Below are 13,559 nucleotides of genomic sequence, written 5' to 3' on the forward strand. Positions count from 1 at the left end.
CAATCTTGACTAAGGGTATATTGTAGCTATAGTATACATAAAAAATTAACTGCACACGAATACCTTAGTACAACAAGTGAGATTAGAGAAGTTGCCTGCTGTAACTTCTGCCGACTGCTGCACCCAGCGGAGCCGCTGTCTTTGACCCACGGTTTCAGACGCTGAAAGTTCAGTTTCAGCGCCAAGCTTAAGAAATGTGAAATCGCTCGATTGCCCGTATAGCAGCTGACCGCGGAACAAAATCAATCGCCGGAATAGTGACCCTCGCACAGCGAGCATCTTTTTACGTCACGGATCGCGAGTCCACCAGTGTGTAGCCCAACTCCCATGGGCCGCTCGCATGTTCATAAATGTACTAAATTATAAATGTTAGCGAACACACTACATCGAACGATCTCCGCACTTGAACTCTTCAGAGTTTGTCATCGTATGTAGCTGTAGGAATGATACCAGTCGCAGCAATAATCACTACCCATATAACCACCTTGGTGTTCTTAATATTTTAAGGGAATAGGTCGCAGCATTTCGCTCACGTGATCATCCCGGTGACGTCACCCAAACGTCACGGCTGCCGTGGCGCTCTTTTTTTTTTTTTTTTCATTCTCTGTCCGTTTAGAGTCGAGACGAGCCGGGGCGACGTGAAAAAACTGTGATCATGGCTGAAGAGGTGGCATGAAGTGTCTGAAAAAGCCTTAGCATAGAGTGCGAAAAAATTGCCATTTTAAGGGGGTGCCCCGCCCCTCCAGGAAAAAAAAAATTTCTGGCTCGCCCGACTGGCTCTGAAAGTTGCCGATTGCATGCGAAATGTGTCTTTTTGTCGCAGTACACTGGCGCCAGTATACACTGGCATTTGTTGGTGGTTTGTGCCATTTGATTTTGTGTTTCAAGTGACTCATGCTATCTCGAAGTCAATTTCTTAATTCACCTGGCCAAGTGCCTTCCGCTTGGCTAGCTTCTATACCGGCTAAGGATTGGCAGATTGGTTCTTTTCTATGCAGTGGGGTTATTTATGTCCCGGTGGCTCTGGTACCGACCAACGGAGGTACAATACTGATGAAGAAACCGAAGGTGATTCAAATGAAGCTTCGGAAGCCACATCACACTTTCAAAAGATCACCGTGGTCCGGCATTTCGGTCATGGTCGTATATTGTGCTGCTCTGTCGATCGGGAGTGCGTCCGAGAGCTTCTCGATTGTTCCGAATTTGCGGCGCAGCCGGTGAGCCCGTTTATTCCAGCGCATCTTGCATGCATGTTCGAAAGGCATAGTCCGTGGTGTAGATACGAGCCTGACCCCTGCAGAAATTCTGGGATTATTTTCGGTAGCAGGTGCAGTGTCAGTATACAGGTGCACGCGTCTGGTTGACAAGAAGAAATCTCCTACCGAGTCGGTGATAGTAACTTTTGCGGGAACGATAAGACCATCTGGAATCGAGGCCTCTTATCTATAAGGTAGAGCCTCTATCCCCTATAAGCCACTGCAATGGAGATATGGCCACAGCGCAAAAGGGTTCAGGTCAGCTGCTAGATGTCAAATATGCGGAGAAAAACATGACAGCCGTAAGTGCAACTCTGCGGAATCGAAGTGCTGTTTATGTTATGAAGCGCATACTGCAGACTGTTTATATTGTGAGGCGAAAGAACGAGAAGCTATAGGCTATTGGAAAATTGTGGAATGCAGACGTGGCTCCAGGAGGGAAGCTGTGACTGAATTACAAGAACGCTTGAAAGGCTACGCAAGCGTAACAGCACGACATATACTGCTGCTATAGGCAGATGCACCATTAGCAAAATCTATAGCAGAGACCACAAAGAAGGTAACGGAACAGGCGATGCAGCGTCTTGCCAACAATCTCATTGGAGTCATGGCTGAACGGTTAACATCTCAGTTGAGCCAAATCCTTGCTTCAGTGTCTATGAAAAATCAGACTTCCCAGGAATTGGAGGTTTCAAGGTGTGCAGGGACAGAAAGTTCGATAGCTCCTACACGATGCGCATCTCCTCAGACAGGAGCCTCAAATCCGATACTATATACGGGCAGATCGAGAACCAATATCAGATGACTCCGACGAATTCACAGATACGAACGTAGAATCTCAAAATTCCTTGAAAGTGCCAGATCTCCCCTATAAAAAGCCTTCACAGAAATGAAAATCTCAAAAAAAAGTACTTGTCAAAGAAAGATTCCTTGAGAACCCCTTCGAAAAAAGACTTTTTGAACTTTGCGAAAACCCAGAGATTGATTGATTTGTGGGGTTTAACGTCCCAAAACCACTATTTGATTATGAGAGACGCCGTAGTGGAGGGCTACGGAAATTTTGACCACCTGGGGTTCTTTAACGTGCACCCAAATCTGAGTACACGGGCCTACAACATTTCCGCCTCCATCGGAAATGCAGCCGCCACAGCCGGGATTTGATCCCGCGACCTGCGGGTCAGCAGCCGAGTACCTTAGCCACTAGACCACCGCGGCGGGGCGAAAACCCAGAGAGAAGGATGATTGGAACGAAGTAGCCTTGTTAAAGTGTTGTACGTCATGGCTAAACATGAGGCTTTAAACAGACAAGTGCTTAGACAAGCAGAAAAACCTTTCAAAAAATGCGAAAGTTCTCGAAAAGATACAAACTCACTATGGCTATGCTAAAATGTTCGTCAGTAAAAAAAAAAATGGGAGACGGAGTGCCGCTGGAAGCGGGCGAGTTGTCCGTCCCGAGGGGGAGATGAAATGGCCGCCTGAAGAAACGACCCAAGAAAATGGGAAAAGTAAAGAATTTCCTTTTCTTCGCTTCACACACTTGGTCTGAGTTCAAGCTCAGGAGGTTCGGTCATTCGCTGGTTCACCCACGGCACCGAGCCGTACACACCAAAGTGAATACACATACGACCTGCTTCAGCTTTAGAAAAGCATTGGCCACAATAAAACTCAAAGTAAATAAATAGAGAATCTTGAAGAGATAAACAGGAGAGCATAAAACAGCATAGAAAAGAAAAATATGTATATTAGGGATACTAACATGTGCCGGCTCACGCCCGTAGCACCGACAGCGCTTAATTTCAAGCGCTAGAATAATTGTCCTGTGTGTCTGAATTCGTGTACATATGAACAATTGAATCGAAAAAATAAATTAAATAATTCACTTTTGGTTTCTAACAATATGGCGCGTCAGTCGCCCAGGACTTTCATCAATTTCGTGGGGAAGTAAGTCGAATTTGCTTATGAAGTATGAATCTGGCTGTTTGCGCTCCCATGTGTTCTGAAGGCCGCATCATATTTCATAAAGAAATTCACGACGCTCACCCACAGAATTAACGACCGCCCTGGGTGACTGACGTGCCCTCGAAACCTCTCGTAGAAGACAGAAAGTGAATTAATCAGCTTATATACCTATAAATACGGGAATTCGGACGCACAGGACGATCAATCTAGCGCTTGAAAATAAATGCAACCGATGCTACTGGCGTGAGTTGATTCTGAAGCGCCAAGACTTCTTGAGACTGTCTCACGAGAACAGGTCTCAATCTCGTACTTTTGCAATTTGACACCTAGTAAAGCAGAAATAAAATACTTTTTCAGCATTTTTGCCCTCGCATTTGGCCTTAATTATTTTATAAGTAACAATAGTACAGCTGTACAAATGACTGAAAACTTTTTTTTTTGTTTAAACGACCCGCTTCATAACGTGAATAAAACGTTTTTATTTCATAGACTGATAAGTTTCACAGATGCCCCCGCCCGAAACTAGCGATGGTGATAGCGGCGGTGAAAGCCGGTGCCTTCCGAGACGTGTGTCGAAGGGAGACACAATGCTCAGGAGGGGGTGTGGGAGGGCAAGAGCGAGGGAGAGTACAATCTCTCAAGAGATCCCCTCGCCACTGCTTCGGTAGGCGCAGCACGGGCACAATTTTCGACCCAGTGGTGACACCTGGGGGGACACTTCCTCAACTGCCACAATGTCTGATTCCTGGCCATGGAAAGATCTTTAGGATCAAGCATTCTCTGCGGAGAGTTTATAGTGGCAAAATAGGCTCCCTAAATGCATTACAGTGGAATTGTCGATCAATAGTGTCGGCCAGCGCAGATTTATCATATATTTCTTCGCGAATTTCCCGAGATATTATACTTTACAAGAAACCTGGCTTACAAGCGCACAAAAATTTTATGTAAAAATTATCCTTTATTTCGTTTAGACATACCTAGCAGAGGTGGAGGACTTGCCGTTTTTGTACCAACTAAGCTTAGTCATAGAGCGAAGATTAACTACCTGTGCATGGATACTGACTATGAAATTGTATTATTATAGACATCACTCTGCCAAGCTGTTCCCTTTTCTTTTGTTAAGGCATTTTCCGGCAGGAGTATACATGACACAAGATGTTTAGATGTGATGTTAGCTTCCTGCAGGAAGAATGTAATATTAACTGGTGACTTCAATTCACACCACGTGTCTTGGGGTTTAAGACTGATGTAAGTTGAGGGCGCTTGTGGGAATAAACTGTTGATTCAATTATCTTGTGTATATTTCCCCACTGTTACGTTTGTTAGGAGACAATCTAAGTTGGCTATAGATGTGACCTTCTCCAGATACTCAAGAAAAATATCGTCGTGAAAAACTACATTGCGCAACAAACAGTGACCACCTTCATATTCGTTTTGATGTTAACTTTCCCAGGATATTTTAAACTGACAAAATTGGCTCATTTGTAAATTATGACCGATTACAAAAAAGACAGCCTACTTTGATTCTTCACAAGGACATGCAGAAAAGACATTCGGGTGTGAGTCTGTGTGCGGTTTTGGAAAGAGCACTAAAAAAAAAGTCAACTTTTACAATAACCTCAGGCACAGGAGGATCGTTTAGCCCATGGTGGAACGCTGAATGTATGAAGGGGTATAGAAAACAAAAAGCGGCTTGTAAGGGAGTTATTCACAACCAATGCCCAAAAAACTGGTGTGGCTATAAATACATGGTAGCAGATTTTAAATGTACAGTACGCAAAGCAAAAGATGGCTATGGCACTAACAAAATCAGCTATCTTTCAAAATCAAACAGTAAAGCACTTTTTTTTATTTTTGCGGTCCAGAAAAATGACACCGCCATCAGACAATATTGATTCTTGAATTCTATCGCCTCGCGAACTCACCGAATCTTTAGAAAACGTTGCTAAAGGATTAGAAGATAGATTCAGATCAATAATGCCAAAACACATAGTAAAGCCAGTTGCAGGGAAGGGGTTCAATGAAGTGACATTAGCGGAACTATAGTTGAAGTGCTGAGGCACTCACTTCTTGCAGCACCTGGACCAGATGGGGTAACCTCAGCAATGATAAAAGTACTATACGACATTTCCCCACATGAACTCCGTAATATGGTTGATTACTCTGAAAATTTTTTTGGGTACCTGCGGATTGGAAATTTTCCAAAATAATTCCCATACTTAAAAAAACAGGGACTGGGTTTTACCCTTGACAATTCAAGGCCAATTTCTATTACATCTAATTTGGTTAAACTAATTGAAAGAGTTTTGATAGCACGTATAATGAAATACATGCAGGAGAAGCCAATACTGAACCCTATAGTCAAATGGCTTTAAATCGAAATGTTGCATCTGGTGTGCGCAAGTAGGTTCAGAGAGTCGTATTCAGTTGGTGCGGCGTAGAAGAGAGTATTCGTTACTCTATATCTGGCCAAGGCGTATGACAAAGTTGAGCATTAAATACAAATAGAGCAGATGGAAATGTATACCGCATACCAAAATACATGACAGCATGGGTAGCAGAGTTTATAAGAGAGAGAGAGTTTTATTGCTCTCACAGGAGTTGTTTTTCCAACAAATATCAGCAATACCGTGGCGTACCACAGGGGGCAGTGCTCTCACCAGTGTTATTTAACATCTCCCTCAGCTCGATTCCAACACATGACGATATTCATTTATGTGAGTATGCAGATGACATTGCCTTTTTCGCGACAAATAGTCATCTGCAATATACTTAATCAGACATTACATAATTACCTAAATATGATAGAGGAATGGCTTGAAAAGATTCAAATGTCTTCAAACGTAAACAAAAGCGCACTTCTGTAGCGTTCTCGTTCAAAGATCCTGTAAACATCTCCTTGATGTATGGCACGGAGCTGATCCCCGGTGGGCATCATACATAACAGCTCGTTAAATTGGAAAATTCACATTGAAAAACTTGGGTCCAAGGCAACACAAGCCATGAGGTGGTAACGCAAGCTCATACAATAGAAAAACGGGGTTGCGAAGAAATACATTGGTAATGGTCTATAAAATGTACATGCGTCTATATATCATAAAATTCCACTGTGCGTTATTTTCTGGCAGTGCAACTTATGAGACCGCTAACACTTTTGAAAAGAGAAGCTTTATTGTGCCTTGAACTGCCCAAGTTTGTTGCTAAGAATGTGCTCTACATGGAAGCGCGTCTATACCTACATTGTTAAATAGATTAAAAATACTTACTATCCAAACACCCTTTTAAAACTAGACACTTCGTGCCAAAGAGAATCGTTTTATGCTTTTATTAAAGAGCCAAGCTTACTTTTTGAAACTCGGTGGTCGCGAGTCCACTCCTCACAGATCATGTTCGTTCAAGCGCTGCTAGAACCACTGAACGTCGAAATCAAGCATATTGTTACACGGAAGAGAAGAGACGCCGTATCGACGAGGCTGTGGAGGAAATATATTTACAACCTGCAGCAGCAGCGTGACCGGTTGACCGGACACCGATCATTGTTTGTTTTTCTGGACTCGTGGCTCACACCCACCGAGGGGGATCAGGTGGTCGAAATTTCCGGAGCCCTCCACAACGGCGTCTTTCATAATCATATGGTGGTTTTGGAACGTCAAACCCCACAAATCAATCAATCAACCGAGGGGGATCGGCCAAGAAAGCGTATTGCACTGTTTCTGTGAGCGGAGACCACAGTTCGTCCTCTTCGTGAGGCACACACGCGCATCGTCCCACAAAATGTCAACATGCATGTATAGCAATATTTTCTCAACAAGTAACCTGTATTTAGACTTTCAGATAGAATTTGAGAATATTTACCTCCATAACGCGCAGCAAATTCCATTTCAATATTTAAATATTCGGCTACAAGATTACTTGACAGACGTGAACATGAACAACATAATTGCGACTGATGCATCCGTATCAAATAAAAACGCTCAGGCAGGTATCTTCTGGCGTTCCCTTGACTAGTCCTTTTCGGTTAGGCTTCCAGATTACACACCAATAATCACAGCAGAAATACTTGCTATTGTACTGACGATGCGGAAACTTCCTTCGGGCGAATGAGAAGCAGTCGTAATTACAGATTGTTTTTTTTTTTGTATGTGCTACTCTGTCGTCGGAAGCCAACTTAACACATGCATATGTTTCGACAAATCATACCGACAAACTTGCAAAAACTTCAGCTGTTATGGGTACCACCCCATCGTGGCATATATCTTGATGAGATGGCGGATGTACTAGCCACAGTATCTCTTAGCGTTCCCCTTATCCCGATTTCGCCTGATACGGCTTACGCGACAGCAATAAGGTTCAGAAATCATTGTTTGCATAATGAAATCAACTACGACTCATTGGATAAATTTCGAGATTTCGCACATCCAAGATGCTGCTGGAATAGACAGTGGTGCGCAACACGGCAATCGGAAGTTACTTATACCAGATTGCGTTCTAGAATTCCACAAATAAATTATTATTTACATTAAGTTGGTCTAAAGGCGTCACCTTTGTGTCAAGCTTGCGAAGAAACGGAAACGATAGACCATTTCTTCTTATTCTGTCGCCAATATTCTTGTTAGCGGAAAAGATATTTGGTATAGGTCTACTTGAAAAGGTAGGATTAGATTTAAATGTGGCAGTAATATTATCGTTTGGCAGCATATAAATTAGGTTATAGCCACAGGAACGTCTGCTCTGCAGTATTTGACAACATTTTTCAAAACAAAGCGATTGTCATGTTAGTGTGCCTTTTTTATATCATTCGTTTTGGACCCACCACTATACCTTTGTCTCAAATCACATCTGATAGCCTGCATCGTTGCTCTCAGATATACTCCTTTTTCACACACGCACGCACGCACGCACACACACACACACACACACACACATATACACACACATACACACATACACACACATACACACACACACATACACACACACATACACACACATAGACACATACACACACACACATACACACACATACACATACACACACATACACACATACATACATACATACATACATACATACATACATACGTACACATACATACATACATACATACATACATTCATACATACATACATACATACATACATACATACATACATACATACATACATACATACATACATACATACATACATACATACATACATACATACATACATACATACATACATACATACATACATACATACATATATACGCGCGCGCGCGCACACACACAATTGTCGTGCTTAAGGCAAGTTATTTTTTCAGCCACTTTTCTTTCTTACTTATGTTACATTGGTTCTAGTAACTTCCCCTATACATTCCTTGGCATTATTGTCTTAGATCTCATTAACGTTGTGTCAAAACTAAAACACGGAAAAACAAGCCCTTAGGTATACACTTCTTTCCCATATATATATATATATATATATATATATATATATATATATATATATATATATATATAGCAGTATAACTCATCCCCTGATGAAGGGAGGACCCCTCCCGAAACTTTTGGGAAATAGATATATTTATGCTTGTTGACAACGCTGCCGTTGTGCCTGCCATATCCCATACCTTCACGAAGACTAAATGCCCCATTGAATGATTACACACACACACACACACACACACACGCACACACACACACACACACACACACACACACACACACACACACATATATATATATATATATATATATATATATATATGAAAAAAAGGAGACACACGTCGAAAAACGGAAAGGTTTCTTTACGTTTCGGCCGTGGGACCGGCCTTCGTCAGAATATATATATATATATATATATATATATATATATATATATATATATATATATATATATATATATATATATATATATATATATATATATATATATATATAATCAGCCGTCCGCTGTAGGACAAAGGCCTCTCCCATGTTCCACCAGTTAACCCGGTCCTGTGCTTGCTGCTGCCAATTCATACCCGCAAACTTATTACCCTCATCTGCCTATACCTAATCTTCTGTCTCTCCCAAAACCGCTTGTCTTCTCTGGGAATCCAGTCAGTTACCCTTAATGACCAGCGGCGATGGCGCCATCGATACATGCGGCGATGGCGCCATCGATACATGCGGCGATGGCGTAGTGGTTAGAGCATCCGCCTCGCATGCAAAAGGTCCGTGGTTCAAATCCCGGTGCCGCGCAGTTCCCAACCGGATTTTTAAAAAAAATCCGCGTGGTGATGGAACTGCACTAAGAGGCCTGGGGTGCGGCCTCACCACCGCTGGGAACGCACTCCCTCATCAGAGAAGGATTGGCCACCCTGGTGCAGTATCTGGCCACTACCTCCCTCATAAACACGTCAAATATATATATATATATATATATATATATATATATATATATATTATTTGATTGATATGTGAGGTTTACTGTCCCAAAACCCCTATATGGTTATGAAAGACGCCGTAGTGGAGGGCTCCGGAAATTTAGACCGCCTAGGGTTCTTTAACGTGCACCGACATCTGAGTATACGAGCTTATAACTTTACCGCCTCCATCGGAAATGCAGCCGCCGCAGCCGGGATTCGATCCCGTGACCTGCGGGTCAGCAGCCGAGTACTTTATCCACTAGACCACCACTGCGGGGCGATTATATATATATATATATATATATATATATATATATATATATACCAGTCTAGCGTTTGTGTTTGTAAAACGATCCTAGCACCGGCCGGTTCTTGGCCAATCCCCCCTTTGTGGGTGTTGTGCGCCAGGATAACAAGGATCACTATAATCATAATCAATTAGCTGTCGCGGGACACCCGACATTACATGCGCGTGCAGGCGCCGCATCATAACGGGAACCGGTACAATGTCCTCCGACACCTGCAAACTTTGCCGTGGTCCTTGGAAACCGTAAATACACACAGCTGCTTTGCTCTGCCGGCATGGTCGAGCTACTCTAGAGAAACTCCAGAGCTTTGTACAGTCTTTCCTATTGTAGGCGCACCAACATATATCTCCCGAAAAAACGTGCTATAGCGCCTCCAGGAACAGAAAATATTTATGACTGGCTCTGAAATTTGACGATTGCATGCGTAATGAGTCACTTTCGCCGCAGTACAAAAGTGTCCTGAAGAAAAGCGCATTTGGATCAGCAAGGGGCACAACGAGATGATATCGAGAACCGGTACAATCTCTACATATAAACTTCGCTGTGGTCAGGGAAACCGTAAACACATACAGATGCTTTGCTCAGCCGCGCCTTGCCCCTCGCTTATCTAATAACTTCAATTTCGAGGTCCTTAAGTTGGCAAGCATGCTCTCGGTTCAAGCGCAGCTCTCCAGCGTACCACACGACATTGCCAAGTGAATACTGCGTGTGTTGTGTTCACAGGTGTGCACGAGGGAGGAGGGGGGGCGCCCTTCACCAGAAACCTGATAGGCACATAATATTGAGACAAGCGACGCTGCGAACAACCGCCCCCCCCCCCCCCCCCACTCTCCCGCAAAGAAATCCTGCGACCATTTATGTTCTCTATCGTAAATTGAAACAACATGCTCATGTGCAGACATATACGTATATACGTGGAATCACCAAGAAGACTTTTACATGTGGAGCATGTTATACTAGGAGCTAGTAATGCGCCGTTGCCGTCCGCAGCCTCCCCTCCTCCTCTGCCAGCCATCTGTGCATCCTAGATTTACTGTATATGCTACCTTTAGGTAGCAGAGTTGCGCCAATAAACGCCATCTTGGGTTCAAATGTCTTGCGGGAAAGCCACTCACCACCCGCGTATAGGAGCAGCGCTCGCGCTTATAGCGGTGCTTTATTTTTTTTGCTTTATTTTCTTTCTATTTTTTTTTTATGAAGGCACGAGACAAACTCACTTGCTCTGGTCATGCTTGGAAGCCTTGATTTATTGTGTACGTTTTTGGTAAGTAATAATGAAAAAAAAAACGTGCGTCAGCTCATTGGACCAGTGGTACATATGTATATTGATAGTAGGCCTAGCTTCGGCTTCTTTCGCACTGTTTTTGCCATCTACACATATAAAATTATTTTCCACTGTTGATCGCTATTGAGCCATGGGGATGGAATATTTTCATCGCGTTGGGCTCATTCGTTAACTGTGGGAGTTAACCCGCTAAAGGTTTGTAGTCTTCAACTGAATCGAGCTGGATCGAAAGTGATCATGTGACGCCCGCGTTAAGCGCGCATCTCGTATTACCCTCGTAATACAATCGCGGCTGAAGATGATTGGTGTGAATCGTCGTTCAACAAACCTCTGTCGTGTCCAACATTCTTATCGCTTAAAGTTTCGAAGCTGCGTTCATGTTACGTACTAGCAACAACACCTTGCTGATTATATAGTTCTAGTTTGAATTGTCTTTTTTATTTTGAGCGTTTTAACTGCCAAGACTAATTTGGGTGTATGCAGCTGACACACGCTGACCAACTCTGCATATATAACGTATTCACTACTGCATCTGTGGTTAATACAAATAGAGCAAGTTTTGCTCTGCCGTGGACAGATTAAAAAAAAAAAAAACAAAGCCAAGCGCAGGGGCGTCAGCAGAGAAGTGGAAAAGGGGCCCTTGCCCCCTCAATCCCCAACAGCCCTTCCCGTCACCCACGCTGGACCAGTGCTCTCGCTCTTCCTAAGCCGCAATGCAACAATGATTTGCACTCCAAGAGAAAATCCTGCCGACGACAATGGCCAAGCGTTTATTCTTTCCGACTGAACAACTAATATTTCTATAGCAACACCCGCGTCCAATCGCATGGCCTCTACGTAGTACAATTCAACACAGAAGGCTTTTGCTGCTGCATTTCTTGTGAACAACGGGCAGCATGGTGACATTACCGAAGGAGCGCTGCGAGAATGACAACAGCCGTTGTCAACCCCGCTCAATCTGCCCGGAATCTGCGAAGCGTTGGCTTCTCCGCAGTGCAAATGAACCACCTATGACCACGTGATGGCGCTCGGCGAATAGGGGCGCTCAACTCCTGTAGGCGGAGCGAGCGGCGCCCGGAAAACAGCGGCGCAACTCTGCTACCTAAAGGTGGTGGTGGTGGTAGTGGTTACAATGAAGAGGAAAAAGGCACCTAATTTCTGTCTGCCTTCAGGCGACACGGCGCAGTTGCCTTATAGGGGTGGGGGGAAGGAGGGATAAAAGAATAGAAGGAAAGTAGAAGCAGAAGAAGACAGCCAACGAGAGGAAAAAAGAAGGAGATAGGAAAGTGGGGATCCGGTCGAAGCAGTCCAAGGGCGGGGTGCCACAATGCGAGAGCTACACGGCGTCAGGAGACCGCGGAGGGCGAACCAGTCGGCGGGAGCTACGCTGAAGTCGGAGATCGCGAGGGCACAACCGTCCAGCTTGAAATCCTGCGAGCGAATCGAAAAGGTAGCTTAAATATACAGTAACTCTAGTGCGTCCCTTCCTCCTCTCAACACAGCGCGCGCTTCGCTCGCTTCTCCCCTCCGCGCGCCGCGCGACCTTTACGTGCGCCAGCTGTATGCTAACGCGCGCATGCGCAGGCCGGGGCCGGCGCTCGCTATAAATAAACGAGTGTCGGGACGCGCCGCCCTTCGTCGGTCGGTTTGTGCGGTCGCTCCACGTCCGAATAACTGCCGCAGTGTTGCCAGGGCATCTCAGAGACTTTTTTTGTCTGGAGGTTGGGCTGGGGCTTGCTCCCCACGCGAGATCGGTTGCAGCGATGGCAGATAGTTCGCACTTCCACTTGCTCCAACTGCGTCATGGTAGAGACCAATCGACATGCGACGTTTGAATGTGCGGTTTTCCGCCTTTTTTAGAGTGCGGTTAATGCTGGTTTTCGGGGACAGGGTGTGAGAACTTTCGTGTCCAACGGCCGATTTCCGCGTAGCCGCTTCTCCGCTCTCTTAATAGTTGCGGGGCTGTTCAGCCTTTGGAGAAACCGATGTGAGGCCGTAGCTGCCAATTGCCGCCGGCGTGCCTTGTGGCCGATACTGGGGAGAATGAGACGAGAGATCCTCGCGTTCCTCTCCGAAGAGCTTTTCTTCCTCGGGGAGCAAGAGTTTCTGCGGCATTGGTCGTGCCCTTTCGTCAAGGTGGAACACGATAGGATACAACTCATTTTTCGACCGACTTGGTGCTAAGCAGCGCCCGTTGAGTTGTTATATATGATTTCATTTGTTACAAATTGTGTTTCATTTGGATCTATTGTATCGTTATACCCTTGTATCGTGCTATCACATTGAATTTTTGTGTACATGTATGCCAACATAATCATGTATATTAGAGCAAATGTCTTCACTGTAACGTAGTGATG

This window comes from Rhipicephalus microplus, chromosome 9, assembly GCF_043290135.1.
Source record: "Rhipicephalus microplus isolate Deutch F79 chromosome 9, USDA_Rmic, whole genome shotgun sequence".
In the NCBI taxonomy this organism is placed as follows: domain Eukaryota; kingdom Metazoa; phylum Arthropoda; class Arachnida; order Ixodida; family Ixodidae; genus Rhipicephalus; species Rhipicephalus microplus.